General features: G+C 40.6%; 3 non-coding genes across 3 annotated transcripts; all 3 read left to right on the top strand.

Annotated features, from left to right (window-relative positions):
* The first annotated feature begins 220 nt into the window (after positions 1 to 220).
* On the top strand, positions 221 to 293 carry Trnav-cac (transfer RNA valine (anticodon CAC)). Its single transcript has one exon. It is a non-coding gene; the product is annotated as a tRNA-Val (tRNA).
* Positions 294 to 14,937: 14,644 nt separating this feature from the next.
* Trnak-cuu (transfer RNA lysine (anticodon CUU)) lies at positions 14,938 to 15,010 on the top strand. Its single transcript has one exon. It is a non-coding gene; the product is annotated as a tRNA-Lys (tRNA).
* Positions 15,011 to 15,090: 80 nt separating this feature from the next.
* On the top strand, positions 15,091 to 15,164 carry Trnat-agu (transfer RNA threonine (anticodon AGU)). The gene has a single exon. It is a non-coding gene; the product is annotated as a tRNA-Thr (tRNA).
* Positions 15,165 to 20,029: the final 4,865 nt, after the last annotated feature.

Below are 20,029 nucleotides of genomic sequence, written 5' to 3'. Positions count from 1 at the left end.
AAAATACTCACAAGCTGTCCGCTTCAAGTCATTTGAAAATTACTGGTGGTATAAAAAAGTCATCAGCAGAAGATGTTACTTAGATGCATTTTAGATGTAATTATTTAAAAACTCATATTAACATTGACAAAATAACATTCAGAAACTATTATTCCAAGTTATCTTGAATTACTTCTACAGGGAAATGCTTATACTCATTTCATAGCGCCATTATTCCAACGTTTCCGTAGTGTAGTGGTTATCACGTGCGCTTCACACGCGCAAGGTCCCCGGTTCGATCCCGGGCGGAAACATGATTTTTTTTTCTTTTTATTGATTCATATGTTAATTGCAATACATACCATTTACAAAAATTTTACATACGTCACTCGTTTTATTGAGCACTCGGAATGCAAATTGTTCGGGTAATGGCCTAATTACTGTAGCGGTATTTACAAATTGCTATGGCAAAATAATCAAAAACGCTACCTGATCGATAAAAAGATACCAATAATTATTGCACTACCGTGCCATCATCATCTTGTGTTACAAGGTGCGTAATTTAAGCAGCCTTTTCTTTGCATTTAAAGGAATTTTAGACTGTGTGATTCTTTGTTGTTCCAATCATTCCCTCTCTTTGAGAGCTTCCTGCGGTTAAGATGAATAATTCGCTCTCTTAAAGCGTCAATACAGATCGTCACTGTGGCGAGTAAGAAGCAGTCCCCACGGTTGGAGCGCAGACTGCTAGGTTGGTAACGTCACATGGTGTTGAAAGTATGTCAATGGGATGGGAAGGCAGTGCAAGTCGTGAGAGCAAAACTAAAGGCCTGGCGAGCACTGCCGATATATTTGTCGCAAGAGTGAAACGCGGTGGCTGGATACTAGCGTGCGCACCTGCTGTCAAACTGTAGCGGCGATTTAAAAGACGCGACGGGCCCTATTTCACTTGCGACGCGATAGTAGCAGATGTTGAATGAATCACAGGCAATGGCATGGGCTCGCGCGCACTAGCGACGCTATTTCTGACAGTGAGTCGCTCTCGCATTCTGTTGCAGACAGAGGATTGAACTGTCTGGACCAGAAAAGTTTCATAGTTTACTATTTTTATTCATTCGCCATTACCACAGTTTAAATTTTGTCATATGGTCAAGGTACTGATGCCAGCGGAGTCACAAAGTAATTTGCAAAATAATACCTTATTTGCAGGCCACATATCAGCTCTTATTCCTATAGACTCACAGCTTTGCTGAAGGCATCCCTGTGACTCGTCCTTGATCGGTCACCGTGATTTCTTCTTTCGAAATTATGTAGAATACAACACGCTTTTATGACAATGTCTGAAAAACCGACATACACATCGATAGAGCGATGAAATATGTACCACTTGTTACCTTAAATCCCAAAAGTACATTCCACCATTCTACGAGAACGACAAAGTCATTAATTAAAAACACGCCATTTCATTGTCAGGTTTCTCTTAGAATAAGGCCGTGAAATATATTTCTATAGTACAAATACTTCATCTCCTGCAAAATTTAAAAGGCTGGAGTTCTCCTCCTTACTCGCCGTGAAGGAATTTTTGAGGATTTGGAACGTTTGACTGATTTGCTTTCAATCTTTGACAGGTGTTCGATTTCTTGCAATACATTAGTATACTCACTGGTGCCTTATGAGTCCACGTCTTTCAGGTGAAACAATAGTCAGCGCCAACCGCACCCTGTCGAAAAAAATTATTGTAATTATAAAACTCTAAGCCACTGATACCAGGTTGTTTTTCAGTCATACATGCCTTCCGTGCACAGCACCAGTGCAAGTTGGAAAGTCAGATCTGTCTAAAAACTGTTTGGCAATCAATAATCAAGCCAGTCGTCTGTAGACATTTACCCAGCTGCTAATAACGAGGACAAAAATTTTGCTTTAATGCTTGTCTCTATGCCGGGGGACAAAAACATTACGCGAAAGTAGAAATACTGAACGTGATGAAGGATACCAGATATTATCAGCTTTCACCAATTTTTCCGTGGCAGTCGAACATGCGTCATAGCAACTTATTCTCCAACTTCATTCCTTCAGCCGTATTCGTCAAATGTCCTAAATGAAACGTAACCTCCACAAACTGCGCCCCTGTGCTGATAACGACAACAAGAACTCAGAAACTTCTATGCACAACTTGGTTTTGCCGTTTTCACAAGAAAGAGGTTCGCCAATTTTGACTTATAGTAGCGGTGTTCTTGATGTATCTGATCAGTGACGTAAAAGGGCAATAAAAGTATGCTTACCTCAGTGGCACTGCTAAGCGCTCTACAGGTGGTACATATTTCCGCCAGACTTCCTCCATGTCATGTCTTATTTTGTTATTTTAGGTGCTATTGATTGAACCATTGGGTCGAAGCTATTCAAGGACTGAAGGTATTTATTTCGGGTGTTTTGGTAACTCTTCGCGTAATTTGTAAAACTGGCCTTTCAACAGTCTTTGACTTAACAACTGGATGTAGCCAGTAACGGTATTTGTGCTGTTGTCTTGCTCTGCTTCAGAGTAAAATCGCCACCTAACAAGATGTTTCTATGAAATCCTTGGCGCCACTGAGAGTACTCGCGATTTTCCTGTAACTGTGTGCGCACCATAATGTACCCAGCGACAGGGGTTGTTCAATCGCGCCGACTAAGACCGCCTGTGCGCCCCTAGCCTTACTTGGTAATTGTAAACGATGGGGATTCGCCAACTTTTAGACGTGAAACTTCTGCTTTTTTTCATATATATTCTTATACTAAATAAGACAATTTTGACATAATAATGTAAAGGGCGTCCTAAGGAATTAAAACTTTGCTATCATAATTGCAGTTAACTGTTTATATTAAGAAGCAAATGATAATTAATATTCTGCCGACGATGTATGACTCATCCCTGAGTCACACGAAATATACTAGCTAGAGCTTTCTGTTGTGTGCCAATCTGTTCAGTGTTTGCATGCATTCCAGATCTGATCTCTTGTGTCGCCAGTGCTCTCAATTTTAAGAATTTTTTTATATTCTATCGAATTAATTGATTAATTGCGTATGAACTGTTTTACGGTATACGTTAATAAATGCACCGTAAATATTATTTAAAGTAGATAAGAAATTTGCAAACCCAACCGTAGCTGCATAGTTGGACTATTCACACCTCCGAACAATTCCAGTACATTACGAGAACTGCTACAACCTACATCTGTGAGAACGTTTCACATAACAGATGGTGGGAAGTTCTGCATGTCGATTCAGTGAGGTAATCCAGGGAAGGGTTATCTTAAAACTCGTATTACCGGTGAATAAGACTGAGCAGTCATACTGTAAATCGCCTGTACCACCTTCTAAAGACTTGTGGCTCGACTGAGAAGTATTTATGGAGGTTAAGCACTACAGGGTGGTCTCACATCTTCCTAGGTCTTCCAATACTCCGTCTCACTGGCTTGTAGCTTTTCTATTCTGCTATTACACATCCTATTTAAATGTCTCTTCCACTTCCTTGTTTCATCTTTGTTTCCCATTCATCCCTTCTTTCGCTGTTTCTTATTTTAGCCATCTGTTTCTATTCTAGTTTTTTTCCTTTCAAGCTGCATTGAACGGTATCTGAACCATGCGTATGGCTATGTCGATTCCTGTGCTTGGGGAAACTCTTTGGCTAGCGTTGCTTATCTACAGCTTTCTTGGCTTCCCGAGTGATGGCGCCTGGAGACGGCTCTGCAAGCGCATCTCAAACGTGATGCCTGTGGTTTGGCTTGTTTTGATAGAGCCGCACCTGGTGTAGCGGCTTGCACCTCGGGCTGCACTTCCGCATAAAGGGGAGTTTGCAACTTTACCCTGCCTGTGCAGTGACAGGCCATACTCTGGAGCTGAACTTGGGGCGTGTTCGTGCTGCTTTGGCTGGTGGACTTGGTCACATACACTGTCTGTGATTTGCTTCTGCCTGATACAGGAACGACAGCGAGCAACTTTTTGTGGAAAAAAATGGCTCTGAGCACTATGGGACTTAACAGCTATGGTCATCAGTCCCCTAGAACTTAGAACTACTTAAACCTAACTAACCTAAGGACATCACACAACACCCAGCCATCACGAGGCAGAGAAAATCCCTGACCCCGCCGGGAATCGAACCCGGGAACCCGGACGTGGGAAGCGAGAACGCTACCGCACGACCACGAGATGCGGGCAACTTTTTGTGGACTTTTAAGTCGCGAGACAGCACCCCCTCCCTGTGCAGTCATTCTGACTGTCGTTGGTTATTCTGACATTAAACCGATGCGGATCGCTCTACTGGCCGTGTTAGGCCGATGCCTTTGTGGGCATCACCACCCTGGCGATAAGAATCTTTCTGAAACAAGTAGACCTACTTATTCAGCTTCATGAGGCGTATGTGTTTTCTGGATTTAACTTCAGTGTCTATTATTGTGTCCTGTATTTTAGTGCCTTTTTATACACATATCAGAAAAAGTTTCGCATTACCCCGGAGGTACAAAGAGACAGGAACTGTCGATAACATGCCTCGCTCAGGCCGCCCAAGGGCTACAACTGCAGCGAATGACCGATACCTACGGATAATGGCGCGGACGAATCCTGAAAGCAACGCCACCATGTTACACAATGCTTTTCGTGCAGCCACAGGACGTCGTGTTACGACTCAAACTGTGCGCAATAGGCTGCATGGTGCGCAACTTCACTCCCGACGTCCATGGCGAGGTCCATAGTTCTAAGAACTAGGGGACCGATGACCTCAGATGTTAAGCTCCATAGTGCTCAGAGCCATTTGCACCCACGACACCATGTAGTGCGGTACAGATGGGCCCAACAACATGCCGAATGGACCGCTCAGGATTGGCATCACGTTCGCTTCGCCGATGAGTGTCGCAAATGCCTTCAACCAGACAATCGTCGGAGACGTGTTTGGAGGCAACCCGGTCAGGCTGAACGCCTTAGACGTACTGTCCAGCGAGTGCAGGAAGGTTTTGGAGGGGCATTATGTGGGGCATAAGTACGTCGCTGGTGGTCATGGAAGGCGCCATAACGGCTGTACGACACGTGAATGCCACCCTCCGACCGGTAGAGCAATCGTATCGGCAGCATAATGGCGAGGCATTCGTTTTCAAGAACGACAATTGGCGCCCCCATCGTGCACATCTTGTGAATGACTTCCTTCACGATAACGACATCGCTCGACTAGAGTGGCCAGCATGTTCTCCAGACATGAACCCTATCGAACATGTCTGGGATGGATTGAAAAGGGCTTTTTATGGACGACATGACCCACCAACTACGCTGAGGGAGCTACGCCGAATCGCCGTTGAGGAGTGGGAAAATCTGGACCGCCAGTGCCTTGATGAACTTGTGGATAGTATGTCACGACCAATACACGCAAGAGGATGTGCTTGGACCACCACCTCTGAAGGTCTCGCTTTATGGTGGTACAACATGCAATGTGTTGTTTTCATGAACAATAAAAATGGCGGAAATAATGTTTATGTTGATTTTTTTCATGAGTAATAAAAATGGCGGAAATGATGTTTATGTTGATCTCCATTCCAATTTTCTGTATAGACTATCGGAACCGAGGTTTGCAAATTTTTTTTTGATGTGTGTATTTATTTTCTTATTTGATACTAGCTGGCCAAAGGGACTTAATTGATTGTCGTCATGTTTATGTGGTTATTGAGGTTCTGCATACTGACTGTCATAACTTGCTGTGTAAGTTTAATTTGTACTCTGAGTGTGTGTGCGAGAAATGTCGAGGAACTGCCTGAGAAGTCGGCAGAAATCGAGCCATTACTGCATTTGCCCAATTTGCATTCTTAAGACCATTCGTTTGTTAAAAATTTTGTTGCTTATGAAAGTGCTCGGTGAATCACTAGGTCTATTTCACGGACGAGTAAGATTTAAATTTTCTGTTTTTATGATAATGCATAATAATCAAATAGGAATTCCTTTTGGTGCTTCACAGCCGTGTGTGTAAAGTAAAAAAGCAAAATTCCATTTCCATACTTGTACATTATTTTCAATTCACTGCCTGCTATGAATATCCTTATTAATGATTCAATTCCCTTTGGCTGCTTCACAGCCATGTATGTAAAATTATATTTTCATTTATTTATGTATTTATTTATTTACTTTTTGTCTGTGTGATTGAAATTAGTTCATCCAAAAGCGTGCTTGAATTTCATCCAAAAGCCTGTTTCACAGAAGTATATTCTGAATTTTCTAGCTTCATTGAATTTGCACTAAATTTGCACATTAGTGCAACAGCGGTTCCTTTTGGTTGCTTCACAACCGTGCACGTAGAGCTTTAAATTTTTAATACTAATTTTCTCATCTCGTGATTCATATTTATTGGTGCAAATGTCTGCTTTGCAGACGGCTACATTATTTCCGATTCCTGCATTCCCTTATTGTGCAATTTAGTAAGATAACAATTCCTTATGCTTGCTTTTCAGTGTGTATGCTTTTTTTGTACGTACTGATGCTAGTGTCGGTTTTCTGTTAACTTCACAAACGCATATATATTATTTCCTGTGTCAGCTGTTTGCCATGTGCACTACAGAATCTGCGTAAATTTTGATAAATTTTTGAGTGTTTCTCAGAACCTAACAGTTTGTTTTGAAACTCGGTGTCTGTGACGAACAAATATCACCTGCTTTTGTAATTAAAAAATCACACTCCGGGGTAAACAATAAAAGATTTTACTCCAAACAGTATCTTATTTTCGATTGGCATTATACTATTCCCAGATCCTGTTCTTGTCAGTTCAGTATCTGTTTAGTCTTATCTATTTACCATTGTTACAGTTATAACTGACATCACAACCTAATAAAAAAGAAAGATATGTTCAGCTGGATTATTATTATTATCAATACTAATTTTTTATCTGTGTGGCTATTGTCCTGTGACTGTAGTTAGAGCAGATCTGATTTAATTTATGAATATTGAATTGAACCTGTTTTCTGTGTCACCCACAACAAATAGATCATCTTAAAAATAAGCATATGTGACCATCTTCTTATACTTTGGGTTACCAGTTACAAAAATCACTACATGGTCCCTTAGCAATACGAAAACCAGCATGTCGAAGTTCTCATGTGACCATAACGTAGGGTGGGTCAAAACAGAGATTTATTTAAGTTCCAGTGCAGTCGTCCTGTTCCATAGTATCCTAACTTGGATTATAATACAGTTATTGTCCAGCGAAGGCTGCAGATAATCAGGTGCTCTGCGAATTATGAAGTGCTCTGCTACAGCTTCACATACGTTGAATATTTGAAAACAGTTCTGATTCTTAAACTAAATCAACGATTTTTAGGTAATAATGCTATCGAAAGTCCAAGGCCACCCATCGCAGCTAATCTGAGCAGCATATGAACAGGTGAGGTACTGCACGAGAGTTCCAAGCAGCACAAAGCAACGCAAGTCAGAAATAGAGGTCATAGGTCATATGCACAAATCAGTCAGCTGTGCTTCAGACAACACAAGAGAGCTGTGTAATTAAATACGAGAACAGTAGGTGTAATGTAGATACAGCAGCCCCTTAGTACTTTCACACTGAAGGGACAGAGAAGAACATTGGTGATTTACACTCAGTGGCACTTGGAAAACTTACTTTTACATCTCTGGCTGAACACAGAAATCAAATAATTAACTTGCAACTCGTAGAAATAAGAGGATTAGAGCTGATGAAAATGCACAGTTGGCTGATAATATAGTGTAATCACCTTTCTTTTCCAGAAACAGACCGACTGCTTACGGTCCACCTCACAGTTTACAGTACTTAAAAATGAGGGTAGCTTTTACTGTCGATTTAGAACTGGAAGATGAAGAGCTTAGAGCAACAATTTGTTTACCGATAGGACTAATGAAAACAAGACGCATATCAGAATGAGTGAATAATATGTATTGCCGAAAGTTATACCACTGAAAACTTTTGTAATAACGTGAGATTCGCAACATCTACCAGAATTTTCTATTAATGGTATGCATTTTGAAGTACGGCCATACATTTCTTTTGCCCGAGAAGTAGCGTTTTATTTTTCTATTGGCCGTATAATGTATTTACTGTTGACAACAGTGCACTTTTATTTTATTTGACACCAAAGTAAGAACAGTGCCATGTAGGCTATAGTAAATAAATGTGTGTTGCCTGAAGATGATCTAAATCTATAACAAATAAAGAATTATTTGTTCAACATTCTTGGCAGTATTGAAATATGAATTTTTCAGCTCTTTGAATGTTCTGTTAAGAATGTCTGTAATTATTTGTGCGGAATGGAAACGGCACCCATTATGTTGGTAACCCATGGATTGCATTATGCCCAGCCCACTGTTATCTAATAACTACGACAGCACATCAGTTAGGAACTGTAGAAAATTGTGAATATCTGGAGTATCATCAATAAAACCGGCTCCATTGACGCGATTGTTGAGAAGCTGACACCCCACGATGGCAGATTACCTCCCTAGGCCAGTGTTAATTTTCCGTTGATCAGTAGTGGACATTGCGAAGGTTAATGTGTGCATGTTTTGTAGATAATGATTCATCTGTAAACAAAATCTTGCACAGAAATTCCAAGTTACTTAGCAGCTTTCGTAGACACCATTTGTAGAATTGTAGCCGACCACAAAACACATTGATGAAGAGGATGTTGATGGAGCAAAATGTGGAAATGATGAAATGTGTTGGAATGTAGTGTGTGATAGATGAACCATCTGCTCTTTTTGTCAATCGAAGGTCGATTGTAAGCATTCATTCGGTATCTAATCAGTTGCTTCAGATGGTAGTCTTTTCGTTTATCATAATGTAAGCTTTTACATTATAAAAGCTGGATCTACTTAACGAAAAACACACTTTTCACTACAACATAAAATTGCTTGAAATTACCAGTCATTTTTCACAACAGTCAGCACATTCATTCCACTGCATTTTATTGCTGCACGTTGCAGATGGAATCATGGTCCTGGGATCAGCTGTGCAGACGTCAGTCCCACTGCTAACACCAACTGTAATGGCTGAGAGTGGAAAGCCTCCACTGCGGGTGGTGGAACTGAGTCATTAGCGACAAGAATCCAGGTAGTTTTGTATTCCGCCCTGAGCGGATCGGGGTAGTAGTGGTGTGTAATTGCCTAGTAGTTGTCCAGCGCGTCAAATTGAAAGCGTCGTAGGCAGAATGTTGATTTATTACTAAATAAGTTGCATCAGTCGTAATAATGCTCGGGGAGGCCAGCGTCCCCATGATGTAACTTGTACATTGCCTGTGAGGAGGCGCGACTGTTGCGTGCGCCATCCCGCCAGGACGCTCACCCCAGCACTGCGCGCTAAGGAGTTTGTCGACTCTGCAGACTAAAGCCGTCCTCAACACGGGACGAGGTAGCTGACGTGGACGTGGACGCGGCCAGGACATCCGACCACACGGGACACAGCGCCGTCGGCGCAAGGGACGAGCTGGTTAGCGTGATCTGCGCTCTCCAGCGGCAGTTGTCGGCTTTGTTTGACTGGCAAACCACGCAGTTTCCTTAAGGGGCGCGTCCACTAGCAAGTAACTTTTGCAAGTAATTTCTGCAAGTACTTGCTGAGGTGTTTACATTAGTACGAAAACTTGCGCAAGTTGACTTCTGCAAGTCGCTTTGGCGAGTTAATTTCAGGAACTTGCTGCAAGTACTTGCGGAAGTGTATCCACTACAGTTCGCGTTGTGAGACAGGCAAGTTGTAGATTACGGTGTCGTGTGCACAAACCAGAGCAGCCGCCAGTGTTGTTGTCTTGTCGTTGTTAAAGAAATATTGTGATGAAAAACGAAAAGTTAAGAAAAAGAGAAGTGTTTGGGTAAAGAAATGGATACAGAGGCGTTCATGCTTAAGTTTCCAAGAAACACTACTGAACGAACTGAAATCAGAGGACTTTGCTCAGATTACAACCTTTCTGAGAATGTCTTATGCAAGTTTTGAACACCTCTTGTCAATTGTGGAATCAAATATTCGTAAACAGGATACAAATATGCGGCAAGCTATATCACCAAGAGATCGTCTTTTAATTACTCTTCGATTTTTTGCCACAGGTAAGAGAATAAAACACGTAAATGTCAAATAAATACTTATTGTCAATAGTCGTACATTTATATTTATTTCACAGAATTAATTTTTTTTTAATTTTTAGACGATAGTTTCCACTCTTTGATGTACCTTTTCCGAGTACCCATTTGCACAGTCTCTCGAGTTGTTACGGACTGCTGTGTGGCTCTATATGAATGTTTGAAAAGAGAGTATTTGAAGGTTAGTATTTTGATGTTTCATAAATCACACAAATAATTCGCTTAAGCAGAAACAGTTTCCTTGTGGATGATGAACTTAGGCAGTTTTCAGAAATAATAATTACTTTCTCTGATGGTGTGCAGATGAAACTGCTTTCACCTGTCATCCAAGAATTAGTTATAGTTTCATCTTCCTCAAATACGTCGAGTACTGCCTTTTGTTTTATCCTCTTTAATTTTTTTCGACTTGACATTCGTTTTAATAACCTTAACTCCGATGCCACATAGTCACCAAACACCTGATGTTCATCAACAGATTTGTGCATCGCTTCTATTGCTTTGTTTAGAATAGTGTCTGAATTTTCCACGGTATTTTTTTTCTTTTCAAAATTCTTCCTCCCTGTGCTTTCTCCTGGACTGTACCTGTCTCTCGCTAATCATCTTCGCTAGCGTTTTCTGATCCCTAAAATAAACATTGTAATGTAATATTTATCTTCAAAGGGATAAATTTCAGATATAATTTTGTTTTCTATAATTTTAGGTACCTTCAACAGAAGAAGAATGGTTACAAATCGCTACTGGTTTTGAGAATATGTGGGATTTTCCTAACTGTATTGGCGCTATGGATGGAAAACATATAGTCATACAGGCTTCCAAGAAAGAAGGCAGTGTGTACTTTAATTATAAAGGGAATCACAGTATTGTGCCATTGGAACTGATTGGACATGACTACACAGTTATATACTTCGATGTGGGCAGTAATGGTAGAATATCTGATGATGGAGTTTTTAATAATTGTAGACCGTCAGAATGTCTGGAGTCTAATTCTTTGAATGTACCGGTTCCTCGAAATGTACCGGATAGAACTATGCATATACCTTACGTCATTGTTTCTTATGATGCATTTGCTCTAAAAAATTATATTATGAAGTCCTACCGATTTAGAGGCCAGCCAGTGCAAAATCGTGTGTTTAATTATCGGCTCTCTAGAGCAAGAAATGTGTCTGAAAACTTTTTTGGGCTTATACGGACACGTTATCGAGTATTATGAATGCAAATTCTTCTAAAACCAGAGAAATCGAGGCAAATTGTCAAAGCGATTTGTGCTCTTCACAACTTTTTACTCACAGAAGAGAGTAGAAATTCCGTTTATGCCCCATCTGACACATTTGATTCTCAAGATTTACAGACGCAAGGAGAATGGCGCAAATTCATATGGACAGAAACGAATATACCGCTAGAACCAATAAACATACATAATTGGCCACAGATGACCAAGGAAGTCAGAAATGAATTCACAAACTACGTTTCACCAGAAGGAGAGCACCCTGGCAATACAGATGCCTTTAAATTTCAGTTGATTTCTGATGAGAGTGTAAACATAAATACATCTGTAATAAAAGTAATAAATACTATATGCAGAATATTAAATTTGTTTCACTTACCATATTATCTTCGGTTTCTTTTGGTGTGTAGGAACGAAACATAAATTTCCCGCAACCGTCAAGTCCAGCAAGTAATTGCAGCAAGCTAGGAGAACCGTTTACATTAGCTTGCGGAAGCTACTTCTCCAAGTTGACGAAACTTGCGGAAGTCAGCTTGCTGCAGGTGTTTCCACATGCAAATAACTTGCAGAAGTAGCTTCTGCAAGCGACTTGCGAAAGTTTACTTGCTAGTGGACACGCGCCTTTACGTAAAGGACTTTTTGCTAGGGAGGACGCAGTATGTTATCTTGGATGGAGACTCGTCGTTAGATGTAGAAGTAACTTCACGTGTACCCCAGGGAAGTGTGTTGGGACCCTTGCTATTCATGTTATACAATAATGATCTTGCAGGCAATATTAACAGTAACCTCAGACTGTCAGCAGTTATCTATAATGAAGTATTGTCTGAAAGAAGCTGCGTAAATATTTAGTCAGAGTTTGACACGATTTCAAAGTGGTGCAAAGATTGGCAATTTGATTTAAAAAGTTCATAAACATAAAACTGTGCGCTTCACATAACAAAAAAACGTAGTCTCTATGACTATAATATCACTGAGTAACTGTTGGAAGCGGCCAAATCATACAAATACCTGGATGTAACACTTTGTACGGATATGAAATGGAGTGATCACACACGTTCATTCGTGGGTGATACAGGCGGTGGACGTTGGTTTATTGGTAGAATATTGGGAAAGTGCAATCATTCTACAAAGGAGATTGGTTACAGGTCGCTTGTGCGTCCTATTTTAGAATATTGTTCAAGCATGTGGGACTAAAAGGGAATATTGGACGTATACAGAGAAGAGCAGCGCGAATCGTCACAGGTTTGTTTGGTCCATGGGAGAGTATCACAGAGACACTGAAGGAAATGAAGTGGCAGACTCTTGAAGACAAGACATAAACCTTCCGGAGAAAGTCTATTAACTAATTTTCACAAACCGGCTTTAAATGATGACCCTAGGAATGTACTACAACCCTTTACGTATTGCTCACATAGAGCTCATTAGGATAAGATTAGAATAATTTATCATAGCACGCACAGAGACATTCATTCTTCCCGCTCTCCAAACATGCATGGAACGGGAAGAAGCCCCAATAACAGTTAACAATGGGATGTACCGCCTGCCGTGTGGTTTGCAGAGTATAGATGTAGATAAATATGTAAAATAAAAACGCAATTTCTGTGAGGCTGAGTAGATAGACATTATATATGTTGCTTCTGTCGGACGCACTTTTCCTAAATCGACAATTGCTCTGAAATATGATTGGTGGATTTTACAGCAAAATTTTCCACTTTGTTCACAAAGAGAACAATGGAGGTGATGGAAGAAACACTTAACAGCGTGTATTTGTAACCGTTTATCGGCCTCAGCCACAAGTAGCTGCAATCCTTTGCGCGAACGCTACTCGCAAATTAAGCCTGGCATCTCGCTAAGTTCAAGCATTTCTTCCAGCGAACATGAGAGCGAAGATTAAAAGTGATTTCGCAAAGTAAAAAATTTAATTTACGAGCAATATTGTTCAAATAATCCCTTTATTGACTAAAACACACTCTTTAAAATTTTGAAGATAGTCGGTGTCAAATATAGTAGCGAAAAATCGTCTACAACTAGTACAGAAACCAGACTGCAGCTGTAAAAATTCAGGACATGAAAGGGAATCAGGATTTGCAGTGAGAGTGAGACACGACTGTTGCCCATCCCTGCTTATTCAGTGCACACATTCAGCAAGCAGTAAAAGAAACCAAGAACAAATTTTGAAAGGGTGTTAAAAGTTCATGGCGAGGAAATAAAAGAACTTCAAAATGTGACGATGACATTGTAATTGTGGAAAAGACGGCAGAGTTAGCATTTTTGGAATTAATGATTTCGTCAGTTTCGATGAGTGTCATGCCACAAGAACTAAATTCTATACGTGCTACTATTGGCTAAACGAGACGTTTAGTGGAATCAAGAGAAATCACTTCTAGAAGTGTGTGAGGATTCTCTAATGAATGATCCAGATTCCAGGAGATGATAAGTACACCCATTTGCAACCTCTCCGCCCCCCCTCCCCCCCCCCCCCCCACTTACTCCATCCCCTGCGGACGTTTGTGACGTAAGTTCTGTTGCAATAAACGTAAGATGAAAAAAATATTCTTTTTTTTTTTCTGAGCTATTCATCACTAGCGCTTCGGGTTTCATATGAATACATATTTACGGTCTTGCAAGCGCTTTCCTGTTGTCAAGTCAGACAAAAAGCTATCCACCAAATCTAATGAACGTTTTCACAGCACTTGTAAAATGACTATTTCTACAATTACTTTGCTCAGAAGATAGTCAGTACTTCTCCGAAACCGGCATTAATATAAGAAAATGCAACATTAGATTGTGCCAAAAGATACATCAAATACAAATGCGAGTGTGTCCCACATTTCGCGAAATGCGCCAAATATTATCTTTTTCTGCCGAAAACGATATGTACATACTGTACGAAAAAGTTATTTTTCGTTATTCTATATTCTATCTGTTAAGTATAGTAACACCTGTACCTCTCAAAATAGTGTTCTAAATACAGAGTTGTTATTCCGCAAAAGGAAGAAGTCCGTAAAACAAGCTTTGTTGTGGTCACGCTGAGTACAGCGAGAACGCATGGTTAATACTAGAAAAGGTCAACGGTTTTGTTACAAGAAATTACCACGTCCAGGCGCCAAATCCAAGTTATTTCACGACTACGCAAGAAGCAGTTCTCGTACGACACTGTGATCATCTTCATTCAAAGGCGGAAAAAAAGCAGTAAATAGGACACGAGTGATTATTTTCCCATCCCCTGCATATTTCATTCAGCAGCGTCGTTTTTCATCAATCATATTATCAGCTGATAGCAACGATAGTAACAATTCATCCACGGCAGCATTCTTCATCATTTTCGCAAGTTTACATGCATTTAACATAACCAACGGTGTCGCTTGCGGCCGGCATGCATCTCTCGATACTGCGCGGCGCTGCCATCTATCGGATGAACGTTCGACTAGTGCAACTAAAGGCCTAGGTGAGACTTTCAATCCTGGCAAAGTGGCAATGCTCGCCCTCTGGTGGACACAAGCCGCATACCACAGAACCTTTATAACATGCTCAAATTGTTATGTTTGTGGTATAAACAAGAAACAGTAACCATAGCAACAAAATAATTAAAAGAACTATGACAATAAAATACCTTGTATAATGTACCGTCTGCCCGGCTAGCTCAGTCGGTAGAGCATGAGACTCTTAATCTCAGGGTCGTGGGTTCGAGCCCCACGCTGGGCGCACATTTTTATCATGTGAACACATTCCAAGAAGCTCGAGAGCCATTTATATACAATACTGGAGGCCACTCCTCTCCGTGTGGCGCCGTGGCTTAGTTGGTTAAAGCGCCTGTCTAGTAAACAGGAGATCGAGGGTTCGAATCCCTCCGGTGCCTTGCTGTGAAAAATTTTGTCTTTCGCTAAATCATCTCCACGGTTGACTACGGAAAGAACGTTCACACTTTACTAGGTGCTTCCAACGTGTACGTCGCAGCAGCTTCCGCAGACAGTTGCACCTCCAAAACAGCACGCGTCTAGTAAGCACTCCGTAGAAAGTTCACATAATCACAAGTTGCATGCTAAGTACGGTCAGGCCTACGTTTGTTGTTGTTGTGGTCTACAGTCCTGAGACTGGTTTGATGCAGCTCTCCATGCTACTCTATCCTGTGCAAGCTTCTTCATCTCCCAGTACCTACTGCAACCTACATCCTTCTGAATCTGCTTAGTGTATTGATCTCTTGGTCTCCCTCTACGATTTTTACCCTCCACGCTGCCCTCCAATGCTAAATTTGTGATCCCTTGATGCCTCAAAACATGTCCTACCAACCGATTCCTTCTTCTAGTCAAGTTGTGCCACAAACTTTTCTTCTCCCCAATCTTATTCAATACCTCCTCATTAGTTACGTGATCTACCCACCTTATCTTCAGCATTCTTCTGTAGCACCACATTTCGAAAGCTTCTATTCTCTTCTTGTCCAAACTGGTTATCGTCCATGTTTCACTTCCATACATGGCTACACTCCATACAAATACTTTCAGAAACGACTTCCTGACACTTAAATCTATACTCGATGTTAACAAATTTCTCTTCTTCAGAAACGATTTCCTTGCCATTGCCGGTCTACATTTTATATCCTCTCTACTTCGACCGTCATCAGTTATTTTACTCCCTAAATAGCAAAACTCCTTTACTACTTTAAGTGTCTCATTTCCTAATCCAATCCCCTCAGCATCACCCGATTTAATTTGACTACATTCCATTATCCTCGTTTTGCTTTTGTTGATGTTCAAGACACTGTCCATTCCGTTCAACTGCTCTTCCAAGTCCTTTGCTGTCTCTGACAGAATTACAATGTCATCGGCGAACCTCAAAGTTTTTACTTCTTCTCCATGAATTTTAATACCTACTCCGATTTTTTCTTTTGTTTCCTTTACTGCTTGCTCAATATACAGATTGAATAACATCGGGGAGAGGCTACAACCCTGTCTCACTCCTTTTCCAACCACTGCTTCCCTTTCATGCCCCTCGACTCTTATAACTGCCATCTGGTTTCTGTACAAATTGTAAATAGCCTTTCGCTCCTTGTATTTTACCCCTGCCACCTTCAGAATTTGAAAGAGAGTATTCCAGTTAACGTTGTCAAAAGCTTTCTCTAAGTCTACAAATGCTAGAAACGTAGGCTTGCCTTTTCTTAATCTTTCTTCTAAGATAAGTCGTAAGGTTAGTATTGCCTCACATGTTCCAACATTTCTACGGAATCCAAACTGATCTTCCCTTAGGTCCGCTTCTACCAGTTTTACCATTCGTCTGTAAAGAATTCGCGTTAGTATTTTGCAGCTGTGACTTATTAAACTGATAGTTCGGTAATTTTCAGATCTGTCAACACCTGCTTTCTTTGGGATTGGAATTATTATATTCTTCTTGAAGTCTGTGGGTATTTCGTTTGTCTCATACATCTTGCTCGCCAGATGGTAGAGTTTTGTCATGACTGGCTCTCCCAAGGCCATCAGTAGTTCTAATGGAATGTTGTCTACTCCCGGGCCTTATTTCGACTCAGGTCTTTCAGTGCTCTGTCAAACTCTTCACGCAGTATCGTATCTCCCATTTCATATTCATCTACATCCTCTTCCATTTCCATAATATTGTCCTCAAGTACATCGCCCTTGTATAGACCCTCTATATACTCCTCCCACCTTTCTGCTTTCCCCTCCTTGCTTAGAACTGGGTTGCCATCTGAGCTCTTGATATTCATACAAGTGGTTCTCTTCTCTCCAAAGGTCTCTTTAATTTTCCTGTAGGCAGTATCTATCTTACCCCTAGTGAGACAAGCCTCTACATCCTAACATTTGTCCTCTAGCCATCCCTGCTTAGCCATTTTGCACTTCCTGTCGATCTCATTTTTGAGACGTTTTTATTCCTTTTTGCCCGCTTCATTTACTGCATTTTTATATTTTCTCCTTTCATCAATTAAATTCAATATTTCTTCTGTTACCCAAGGATTTCTATTAGCCCTCGTCTTTTTACCTACTTGATCCTCTGCTGCCTTCACTACTTCATCCCTCAGAGCTACCCATTCTTCTTCTACTGTATTTCTTTCCCCCATTCCTGTCAATTGTTCCCTTGTGCTCTCCCTGAAACTCTCTACAACCTCTGGTTCTTTCAGTTTAGCCAGGTCCCATCTACTTAAATTCCCACCTTTTTGCAGTTTCTTCAGTTTCAATCTGCAGTTCATAACCAATAGATTGTGGTCAGAATCCACATCTGCCCCTGGAAATGTCTTACAATTTAAAACCTGGTTCCTAAATCTCTGTCTTACCATTATATAATCTATCTGATACCTTTTAGTATCTCCAGGATTCTTCCAGGTATACAACCTTCTTTTATGATTCTTGAACCAAGTGTTAGCTATAATTAAGTTATGCTCTGTGAAAAATTCTACAAGGCGGCTTCCCCTTTCATTTCTTCCCCTCAATCCATATTCACCTACTATGTTTCCTTCTCTCCCTTTTCCTACTGACGAATTCCAGTCACCCATGACTATTAAATTTTCGTCTCCCTTCACTACTTGCATAATTTCTTTTATCTCGTCATACATTTCATCAATTTCTTCATCATCTGCAGAGCTAGTTTGCATATAAACTTGTACTACTGTAGTAGGCATGGGCTTTGTGTCTATCTTGGCCACAATAATGCGTTCACTATGCTGTTTGTAGTAGCTAACCCGCACTCCTATTTTTTTATTCATTATTAAACTACTCCTGCATTACCCCTATTTGATTTTGTATTTATAACCCTGTAATCACCTGACCAAAAGTCTTGTTCCTCCTGCCACCGAACTTCACTAATTCCCACTATATCTAACTTTAACCTATACATTTCCCTTTTTAAATTTTCTAACCTACCTGCCCGATTAAGGGATCTGACATTCCACGTTCCGATCCGTAGAATGCCAGTTTTCTTTCTCCTGATAACGACGTCCTCTTGAGTAGTCCCCGCCCGGAGATCCGAATGGGGGACTATTTTACCTCCGGAATATTTTACCCAAGAGGACGCCATCATCATTTAATCATACAGTAAAGCTGCATGTCCTCGGGAAAAATTACGGCTGTAGTTTCCCCTTGCTTTCAGCCGTTCGCAGTACCAGCACAGCAAGGCCGTTTTGGTTAATGTTACAAGACCAGATCAGTCAATCATCCAGACTGTTGCCCCTGCAACTACTGAAAAGGCTGCTGCCTCTCTTCAGGAACCACATGTTTGTCTGGCCTCTCAACAGATACCCCTCCGTTGTGGTTGCACCTCCGGTACGGCCATCTGTATCGCTGAGGCACGCAAGCCTCCCCACCAACGGCAAGGTCCATGGTTCATGGGGGACGTTGTAACTCTCTAAATATGTTTTTGTATGTGTTCTTCTTTGAGCCTTTTGTAGAAGTTCTATCAGAGGAATGAAACCGCCGCTCTGATTAGTCGTAGAGTTTTAGACCAGAGTTTGCACATACTTGTGACAATTCATTTGAAGGGGTCGGAGAGAGATAGTCATAAGCCACATTCAACTATTTTTGAGACACAGTGACTTTAAAGTTTCATGGAAGTATAAAAATGTTGAAGACAAAAATAGACACTTCCTTTTAGCTTTTAATTATTCTTTAATACACTGCAAACCTTGTGTAAAATACACGATCTTCTTTCTGTTACATTATATTAATTTTAGAGTCATTTTAATTATGATGTGGTCGAAAATGGCTTATGACTGTGTCTCCCTGAAAATAATGTAGAACACAAAATACGTTTTTAAGGTTTTGTTTTGAAAATTATATAACAACTAGTAATTTTTAACAATTTTTGCACTTTCACATAGACACATATAGAACATATAAGTCAGTCTAACACTTTATTTTACACTGTAAATGTGAAATCAAGGAAGTTCTTCAAGGTCATCATGATTCACATTATTTCCAGACCATGACCGAAAAAAGCTTTCTTATGCTGCAGGTATGTATGCCATAAGAGACAGTATGTCATCAATCTTTTCTGATTAACTAGAAGTGGCTTTCTATATTTTATTGGCAGCTGAAATAGATCTTGGTCAGCAGGTCTTCCTTTCCTCTTGCTAGGTAGATTTGCTGACAAGAAAGTTCCTATATCTGACTAGTAGTGCTTCACACTTAGCATGAAGGGATCTCTATACTCAAAACTTAAATTGAGTCGCTTCACTAAAACGGGAGGGATCTCCAGATCTGAATAGAGTGGGTATCGAGATTAATGACTTCAGATCGCCCAAGATTCTAAAGTCTTGTCTATGCATTTTCGTCACAATGAAATTTTTTGGACTACCACATTTGACTATTTCTGCCCATTCAGCTGCAATGTATACTACTGGACGTCTGTTTCCACATAAATTTCAATGCGACCAAAATCACGATCGCAAGGAAGTCTAATATGACCTACAACGGGGAAATAATACTGCACAGAGATTCAAATCTTTTGGTGGCAATGAGAGTCATTTCTAGGCAATAAGAGACCAATTCTTTGTCTGGCCCTTACAGTTACCTGTGATTATGTAGAGATTTTTGGCTTGAGTGTTAGTTATCTCCAAGTATTTTAATAAACACCTCCCAACTTCATCTGAACCCCTTCCACCGTCCTTCTCATTCCACAGAATCATGTATCCCTTATTTGACCCACAATTGTGGATACAATAGTTATGTGTCCATATTTTTCTCTTGTAGAATGCTGTGCCAGATGTTAGTTCTGGCATAGGAA

This window comes from Schistocerca nitens, chromosome 2 (assembly GCF_023898315.1).
Source record: "Schistocerca nitens isolate TAMUIC-IGC-003100 chromosome 2, iqSchNite1.1, whole genome shotgun sequence".
NCBI classification, from domain to species: domain Eukaryota; kingdom Metazoa; phylum Arthropoda; class Insecta; order Orthoptera; family Acrididae; genus Schistocerca; species Schistocerca nitens.
Note: the sequence above shows the minus strand (reverse complement) of the source record. Positions and strands in the feature narration are given on the sequence as shown.